Source organism: Triticum aestivum, chromosome 4A (assembly GCF_018294505.1).
Source record: "Triticum aestivum cultivar Chinese Spring chromosome 4A, IWGSC CS RefSeq v2.1, whole genome shotgun sequence".
NCBI classification, from domain to species: Eukaryota; Viridiplantae; Streptophyta; class Magnoliopsida; order Poales; family Poaceae; genus Triticum; species Triticum aestivum.
Window position 1 is genome coordinate 34,823,514 of NC_057803.1, and position 10,371 is coordinate 34,833,884.

Genomic DNA, 10,371 nt, shown 5'->3' on the forward strand with positions numbered 1-10,371 from the left:
TATATCTACGTACCCCCAAACGATCAGATACGGAGCCAAAACCCTAATTCCACAGCCGCAACTTTCTGTATCCACGAGATCCCATCTAGGGGCTTGTTCTGGAGCTCCGTCCGAGGGGGCATCCATCACGGAGGGCTTCTACATCAACACCATAGCCTCTCTGATGAAGTGTGAGTAGTTTACCTCAGACCTTCGGGTCCATAGTTATTAGCTAGATGGCTTCTTCTCTCTTTTTGGATCTCAATACAATGTTCTCCCCCTCTCTTGTGGAGATCTATTCGATGTAATCTTCTTTTTGCGGTGTGTTTGTTGAGACCGATGAACTATGGGTTTATGATCAAGATTATCTATGAACAATATTTGAATCTCCTTTGAATTCTTTTATGTATGATTGGTTATCTTTGCAAGTCTCTTCGAATTATCAGATGTAGAAGCCATCTAGCTACTATCTATGGACCCGTAGGTCTGGAGTAAACTACTCACACTTCATCGAAGAGGCTTGGATGATGATGTAGAAGCCCTCCGCGATCGATGCCCCCTACGGCGGAGCTCCGGAACAGGCCCCAAGATGGGATCTCGTGGATACAGAAGGTTGCGGCGGTGGAATTAGGTTTTTGGCTCCGTGTCATTTGGGGGTACGTGGATATATATAGGAGGAAGAAGTACGTCGGTGGAGCAACAGGGGGCCCATGAGGGTGGGGGCGCGCCTGGGGGTAGGGCACGCCCCCTACCTCATGGCCTCCTGTTACATGCCTTGACGTAGGCTCCAAGTCTCCTGAGTTGTATTCGGTAGAAAATCACGTTCCCGAAGGTTTCATTCCGTTTGGACTCCGTTTGATATTCCTTTTCTTCGAAACCCTAAAACAGGCAAAAAAACAGCAATTTTGGGTTGGGCCTTCGGTTAATAGGTTAGTCCCAAAAATAATATAAAAGTGGATAATAAATCCCAATAATGTCCAAAACAGTAGATAATATAGCATGGAGCAATCAAAAATTATAGATACGTTGGAGACGTATCAATTATGGTGGAGGGGGCACGACACACGGCTAAAAGACCAATGATCAACTTGTGTGTCTATGGGGTGCCCCCTCTCCTGTATATAAAGGAGTGGAGGAGGGGGAGGGCCGGCCCTCCTATGGCGTGCCCTATGGGGAGTCCTACTCCCACAGGAAGTAGGATTCCCACTTTCCCTAGTTGGACTAGGAGTGGAAGGAAGGGGGAGAGGGGGAAGGAAAGGGGGGCGGCCCCCACCCAATTCGGATTGGTCTTGAGGGGGGGCGCCCCCTCCTAGGCCTCCCTCTCTTCTCTCCCACTATGGCCCAATAAGGCCCATATACCTCCCGGGGGGTTCCGGTAACCTCCCGGTGTTCCGGTATATGCCCGAACTCACCCGGAACCATTCCGGTGTCCATATATAGTCATCCAATATATCGATCTTTATGTCTCGACCATTTTGAGACACCTCGTCATGTCTGTGATCATATCCGAGACTCCGAACTACCTTCGGTACATCAAAACACATAAACTCATAATACCGATCGTCACCGAACATTAAGCATGTGGACCCTACGGGTTCGAGAACTATGTAGACATGACCGAGACACGTCTCCGGTCAATAACCAATAGCGTAACCTGGATGCTCATATTGGTTCCTACATATTCTACGAAGATCTTTATCAGTCAAACCGCATAACAATATACGTTGTTCCCTTTGTCATCGGTATGTTACTTGCCCGAGATTCGATCGTCGGTATCTCCATACCTAGTTCAATCTTGTCACCGGCATTTCTCTTTACTCGTTCCGTAATGCTACATCCCGTAACTAACTCATTAGCTACATTGCTTATTGATGTGCATTACCGAGAGGGCCCAGAGATACCTCTCCGACAATCGGAGTGACAAAACCTAATCTCAATCTATGTCAACTGAACAAACACCATCGGAGACACCTGTAGATCACCTTTATAATCACCCAATTACGTTGCGATGTTTGGTAGCACACAAAGTGTTCCTCTGGTATTCGGGAGTTGCATGATCTCATAGTCATAGGAACATGTATAAGTTATGGAGAAAGCAATAGTAACAAACTAAACGATCATCGTGCTAAGCTAACGGATGGGTCAAGTCAATCACATCATTCTCCAATGATGTGATCCCATTAATCAAATGACAACTCATGTTTATGGTTAGGAAACATAACCATCATTGATTCAACGAGCTAGTCAAATAGAGGCAAACTAGTGACACTATGTTTGTCTATGTATTCACACATGTACTAAGTTTCTGGTTAATACAATTCTAGCATGAATAATAAACATTTATCATGATATAAGGAAATATAAATAACAACTTTATTATTGCCTCTAGGGCATATTTCCTTCAGTCTCCCACTTGCACTAGAGTCAATAATCTAGATTACATTGTAATGATTCTAACACCCATGGAGTCTTGGTGCTGATCATGTTTTGCTCGTGAGAGAGGCTTAGTCAATGGGTCTGCAACATTCAGATCCGTATGTGTCTTGCAAATCTCTATGTCTGCCTCCTTGACTTGATTGCGGATGGAATTGAAGCGTCTCTTGATGTGCTTGGTTCTCTTGTGAAATCTGGATTCCTTTGCCAAGGAATTGCACCAGTATTGTCACAAAAGATTTTCATTGGACCTGATGCACTAGGTATGACGCCTAGTTCAGATATGATCTCCTTCATCCAGACTCCTTCATTTGCTGCTTCCGAAGCAGCTATGTATTCCGCTTCATACGTAGATCCCGCCACGATGCTCTGCTTGGAACTGACCAACTGACAACTCCACCATTTAATAAAAATATGTATCTGGTTTGTGACTTAGAGTCATCCGGATCAGTGTCAAAGCTTGCATTGACATAACCATTTATGACAAGCTCTTTGTCACCTTCATATACGAGAAACATATCCTTAGTCCTTTTCAGGTATTTCAGGATATTCTTGACCATTGTCCAGTGATCCACTCCTGGATTACTTTGGTACCTCCCTACTAAACTGATAGCAAGGCACACATCAAGTCTGGTACACATCATTGCATACATGATAGAGCCTATGGATGAAGCATAGGGAACACCTTTCATTTTCTCTCTATCTTCTGTAGTGGTCGGGCATTGAGTCTGACTCAACTTCACATCTTGTAATACAGGAAAGAACCCTTTCTTTGCCTGATCCATTTTGAACTTCTTCAAAACTTTATCAAGGTATGTGCTTTGTGAAAGTCCAATTAAGCGTCTTGATCTATCTCTATAGATCTTGATGCCCAATATATAAGCAGCTTCACCGAGGTCTTTCATTGAAAAATTCTTATTCAAGTATCCTTTTATGCTATTCAGAAATTCGGTATCATTTCCGATCAAAAATATGTCATCTACATATAATATCAGAAATGCTATGGAGCTCCCACTTACTTTCTTGTAAATACGGACTTCTCCAAAAGTCTGTATAAAACCATATGCTTTGATCACACTATGAAAGCATATATTCCAACTCCGAGAGGCTTGCACGAGTCCATAAATGGATCGCTGGAGCTTGCACACTTTATTAGCACCTTTTGGATCGATAAAACCTTCTTGTTGCATCATATACAACTCTTCTTTAAGATATTCATTAAGGAATGCAGTTTTGACATCCATTTGCCAAATTTCATAATCATAAAACTTGGCAATTGCTAACATGATTCTGACAGACTTAAGCATCACTAAGGGTGAGAAGGTCTCATCGTAGGCAACTCCTTGAACTTGTCGAAAACCTTTTGCAACAAGTCGAGCTTTGTAGACAGTAATATTATTATCAGTGTTAGTCTTCTTCTTGAAGATCCATTTATTCTCTATGGCTTGCCGATCGTCGGACAAGTCAACCAAATTCCATACTTTGTTCTCATACATGGATCCCATCTCAGATTTCATGGCCTTAAGCCATTTTGTGGAATCTGGGCTCATCATTGCTTCCTCATAGTTCGTAGGTTCGTCATGTTCAAGTAACATGACTTCCAGAATAGGATTACCGTACCACTCTGGTGCGGATCTTACTCTGGTTGACCTACGAGGTTCGATAGTAACTTGATCAGAAGTTTCATGCTCATCGTCATTAGCTTCCACATTTACTGGTGTAGGAATCACTGGAACTGATTTCAGTGATGTAGTACTTTCCAATAAGGGAGAAGGTACAATTACCTCGTCAAGTTCTACTTTCCTCCCACTCACTTCTTTCGAGAGAAACTCCTTCTCCAGAAAGGATCAATTCTTAGCAACGAATATCTTGCCTTCGGATTTGTGATAGAAGGTGTACCCAACAGTCTCCTAAGGGTTTCCTATGAAGACACATTTCTCCGATTTGGGTTCGAGCTTATCAGGTTGAAGTTTTTTCACATAAGCATCACAGCCCCAAACTTTAAGAAATGACAACTTGGGTTTCTTGCCAAACCACAGTTCATAAGGTGTCGTATCAACGGATTTAGATAGTGCCCTATTTAACGTGAAAGCAGTTGTCTCTAAAGCATAACCCCAAAACGATAGCGGTAAATCAGTGAGAGACATCATAGATCGCACCATGTCTAGTAAAGTGCGGTTACAACGTTCAGACACACCATTACGTTGTGGTGTTCCAGGTGGCGTGAGTTGCGAAACTATTCCGCATTGTTTCAAATGAAGTCCAAACTCATAACTCAAATATTCACCTCCATGATCAGATTGCAGAAATTTGATTTTCTTTTTACGATGATTTTCAACTTCAGTTTGAAATTCTTTGAAATTTTCAAACGTTTCAGACTTACGTTTCATTAAGTAGATATACCCATATTTGCTTAAATCATCTGTGAAGGTGAGAAAATAATGATATCCGCCACGAGCCTCAACATTCATCGGACCACATACATCTGTATGTATGATTTCCAACAAATCTGTTGCTCTCTCCATAGTTCCGGAGAATGGTGTTTTAGTCATCTTGCCCATGAGGCACGGTTCGCAAGTACCAAGTGATTCATAATCAAGTGGTTCCAAAAGTCCATCAGTATGGAGCTTCTTCATGCGCTTTACACCGATATGGCCTAAACGGCAGTGCCACAAATAAGTTGCACTATCATTATCAACTCTGCTTCTTTTGGCCTCAATATTATGAATATGTGTACCACTACTATTGAGATTCAACAAAATAGACCACTCTTCAAGGGTGCATGACCATAAAAGATATTACTCATATAAATAGAACAACCATTATCCTATGATTTAAATGAATAACCGTCTCACATCAAACAAGATCCAGATATAATGTTAATGCTCAACGCTGGCACCAAATAACATTTATTTAGGTCTAAAACTAATCTCGAAGGTAGATGTAGAGGTAGCGTGCCGACGGCGATCACATCGATTTTGGAACCATTTCCCACGCGCATCATCTCCTCGTCCTTAGCCAATCTTCCCTTAATCCGTAGCCCCTGTTTCGAGTTGGAAATGTTAGCAACTGAACCAGTATCAAATACCCAGGCACTACTGCGAGCATTAGTAAGGTACACATCAATAACATGTATATCAAATATACCTTTCAGTTTGCCATCCTTCTTCTCCGCCGAATACTTGGGGCATTTCCGCTTCCAGTGACCAGTTCCTTTGCAGTAGAAGCACTCAGTCTCAGGCTTAGGTCCGGACTTGGGTTTCTTCACTTGAGCAGCAACTGGCTTGCTGTTATTCTTGAAGTTCCCCTTCTTCCCTTTACCCTTTTTCTTGAAACTGGCAGTCTTCTTGACCATCAACACTTGATGCTCCTTCTTGATTTCTACCTCCGCAGCCTTTAGCATTGCGAAGAGCTCAGGAATCGTCTTATCCATCCCTTGCATATTATAGTTCATCATGAAGCTCTTGTAGCTTGGTGGCAGTGATTGAAGAACTCTGTCAATGACACTATCATCAGGAAGATTAACTTCCAGTTGAGTCAAGTGGTTGTGGTACCCAGACATTCTGAGTATATGTTCACTGACAGAACTATTCTCCTCCATCTTGCAGCTGTAGAACTTATTGGAGACTTCATATCTCTCAATCCGGTCATTTGCTTAAAATATAACTTCAACTCCTGGAATATCTCATATGCTCCATGATGTTCAAAACGTCGTTGAAGTCCTGGTTGTAAGCCGTAAAGCATGGCACACTGACCTATCGAGTAGTTGATACGTCTCCAACGTATCTATAATTTATGAAGTATTCATGCCAAGTTTACAATAGTTTTACATGATTTTGGTATGATTTGATTAGAACTAACCCGGACTGACACTATTTTCAGCAAAACTACCGTGGTGTTGTTTTTGTGCAGAAATAAAAGTTCTTGGAATGCGATGAAAATCAACAGAGAATTTTTCTAGAAAATATAAAAATACTGGAACAAAAATCTACCGGATGGGAGTCCCGTGGGCCCCACGAGGGTGGGGGGTGCGCCCACCCCCCTAGGGCGCGCCCCTGTGCCTCGTGGACTTCCCATGGGGCCCCCTGGCTTGTTCTCGACGCCAACCTCTCCTATAAATACCCAAACCTCCAGAAAATAACCTAGAACGGAAGTTCCGCTGCCGCAAGCCTCTGTAGCCACGAAAAATCAATCTAGGCCCTCTCTGGCACCCTGCCGTAGGGGGCCATTATCACCGGAGGCTATGGAGGAGGGTCCTGGAGGGGCCATCATCACCATGAAGGCCAAGGACCAGAGGGAGAACCTCTCCCCATCCAGGGGGGAGGCCATGGAGGAGGAAGCACAAGGGGGAGAACATCTCCTTCTCTCTCTCGGTGGCACCGGAGTGCCATCGGGAGGGGAATAATCGCCGCGGTGATCGTCTTCATCAACATCACCATCCTCATCTCTTTTACACAGTCCACTCTCCCGCACCCCGTTGTAATCCCTACTTGAACATGGTGCTTTATGCCACATATTATGATCCAATGATGTGTTGCCATCCTATGATGTTTTGAGTAGATATCCTTTGTCTTTGGGTTGATTGATGATCTAGATTGGTATGAGTTGTATGTTTTATTTTGGTGTTGTCCTATTGTGCCCTCCGTGTCGCACAAGCGTGAGGGATTCCCGCTGTAGGGTGTTGCAATACGTTCATGATTCATTTATAGTGGGTTGCTTGAGTGACAGAAGCATAAACCCGAGCAAGGGGGTTGTTGCGTATGGGATAAAGGGGACTTGATGCTTTAATGCTATGGTTGGGTTTTACCTTAATGATCTTTAGTAGTTGCGGATGCTTGCTAGAGTTCCAATCATATGTGCATATGATCCAAGAAGAGAAAGTATGTTAGCTTATGCCCCTCCCTCATATGAAATTGCAATGACGACTATCGGTCTTGTTAACAATTGCCTAAGATAATTCCGCACACTGACCCATCATTATTCCACACTCGCTATTTATAATATTTAGCAATATATTCTAACTTTGTGATAACAGCACCTACTTTTATATTTTAGCTCTCCGATATCATGCAAAGTTATCCTCTTCATACCCACAACGTAGTTTTATTTCTCGTTTCTAGTTGGAAGCAAACGTTCGGTGTACGTAGAGTCGTATCAGTGGCAGATAGGACTTGAGATAATATTGATCTTACCTTTAGCTCCTTGTGGGTTCGACACTCCATACTTATCACTTCCACCTTTGGGAATTGCTATGATGATTCCCTGCACTTGGGGATTATCAAGCTCTTTTCTGGCGCCGTTGCCGGGGAGCAATAGCGTGGGGTTGATATTCTCTTGTGTGCTTGTTTGCTTTCTTTAGTAAGTAGATTTTGTTTTTCCTTTTTTGTTTGTGTTTAGTTGTGGGTGAAACATATTTTTTTTAAATAATGAAAATACAAAAAAATTTACTGGCCTCTCATACCTAAAAAGTTTTTCAATAAGAGAAGTGATTGGAAGGTTATGCATTGGAGAAGTGAGGGTCGACCTTGAACAATTGTGTTCATGCTCATGGAAACAATGCAAATTTTTTCATGGAAGCTTCTCTAAAAATAATTATCCCCTTGTATATATCCATTGTATTATAAAAATAATGTGCCAAGCTTCGGTTTTAGGATGATTAGATTGCTTGTTTACTATGTACAGTACAAAAACAGAAACTTTGGCTGTAGCGCGTGATTTTACATTTTTACTGGAAAGTCAAATGGATTTGAAACTTTTTGCAGATTACTTATGTATAAATTTATTAAATTTTCATATTTTTTAGAATTGTTTGGAGTTACATAAGTATACTAAACTTCCAGATTACTACAGACAGTCCTGTTTTTGACATATTCTGTTTTCTATGTGTTGATCGCTTATTTTGATGAATCTATGGGTAGTATCGGGGGGTATGAACCATGGTGAAGTTGGATTATAGTAGATATAGTTCTAATATGAAATTGGAATGACTTTGCAACAATACCTAAAGGTAGTGATTTGCTTTATTATACTAACGGATCTCACAAAGTTTTTGTTAAAGTTTTGTATGGAAGAAGTGTTCGAAGATCGAGGAGCTATCAATATGAGAAGAATAAAGAGAGGCAATAGCTCAAGCTTGGGGATTCCCAAGGCACCCCAAGTAAATATTTCAAGGATACTCAAGCATCTAAGCTTGGGTATGCCCCTGTTGGCATCCCATCTTTCTTCTTCATCAATTATCGGTATACCTCGGTTTTTGTTTTGTTCACATGATTTGTGTCCTTTGTGTTTTTCTTTTTCTTTAAGAACCATGCTAGTATGAGATAGCCCTTCATTGATTTATAGAATGCTTCATGTGCTTCACTTATATCTTTTAAGTATGATCTTATAGAATTGCTCTTCATGCTTCACTTATATCTTTTAAGTATGATCTTATAGAATTGCTCTTTGTGCTTCACTTAAATTTTTTGAGTATGGTTTTATAGAATGCTTCGTGTGCTTCACTTATATATTTTGATCTTGGATATTGGTTAGTCCATATTAATTGTAGAATGATCCATAAACTTCACTTATATCTTTTGGAGTATGAATAATGCTATCATATAAAGCAGGTTTGGAAGAGTGTCAACTTTAGTTAATAATGATTCCACTATTCCGAATGAGAAGAACTTTGCTTATGTGGAGAGTAGTAAAATTTCTATGCTTGTAGATCATGAAAAGAATGCTTTATGTGATGTTTATATTGTTGAATTCATTCATGATGCTACTAAAAATTATTATGAGGGAGGAATATATGCTTTTAGGAGTTGCAATGATATCAAGTTTCCTCTCTATGTGCTTAAAGTTTTGAAGTTATACTTGTTTTGCCTTCCTATGCTAGTTGATTCTTGTTCCCATAAATTGTGTGCTCACAAAATCCCTAGGCATAGGAAGTGGGTTAGGTTTAAATGTGCTAGTCATATTCTTCATGATGCTCTCTTTATGATTCAATTCTTATCTTTTATGTAAGCATCATTGAAATCATCATGTCTAGCTAAAAAGCATTAAAGAAAGGCACTTGTTAGGAGACAACCCAATGTTTACCCTTAATATTCTTGTGTGTTCTCATGATTAAGCTACTGTAGAAATCATGTATTATAGATTTTGTTTCAATAAAGTGCCAAGTAAGATCTTTGGGAAGACCTGGGTGAAAGTCAATGTGATCTAGCTGTAAAAAACAGAAACTTTGCGCTCACGAGATTAGCTTTCATTTTTTACAGAAGAGTGTGATTGAGTTGATTATTTTTCAGAAGATTAATAGACAAATTCCTCACGTCCACCAATTTATTTCAGAATTTTTGGAGTAGCAGAAGTATGGTTGGTGTTCAGATCATTACAGACTGTTCTGTTTCTGACAGATTCTGTTTTCGTTGCATAGTTTGCTTGTTTTCTAGTTTCTATGGCTTATATTTCTCAATATAAATTGTAGAAATGATATAGTACAGTAGGCATTGTGTGAGAACAATTATGAACCTTGTCTTTGAAAGTACCAAAGTGAATGGTTTACTCTTTATCATACTAACGTATCTCACGAAGTTCCGTTTAGTTTTGTGTGATTGAAGTTTTCAAGCTCTGGGAGAGATATCGATATGAGGAGAATAAGGAGTGGAAAGACCCTAAGCTTGGGGATGCTAAAGGCAATCCAAGGTAATATTCAAGAAAGACTCAAGCGCCTAAGCTTGGGGATGCCCCGGAAGGCATCCCCTCTTTCGTCTTCAAAATTATCGGTATACCTTACTCGGAGCTATATTTTTATTCATCACATGATATGTGTTTTTCTTGGAGCTTATTTTCAATTTTACTTGCTGTTTGAATAAAATCATTGGATCTGAAATCTTGAATGAAAATGAATCCTCCCATGGCTAGTTAATTATTTGACTACTCAGTGTTCTTCACTTATATCTTTTTGGAGTAGTTTGTCAT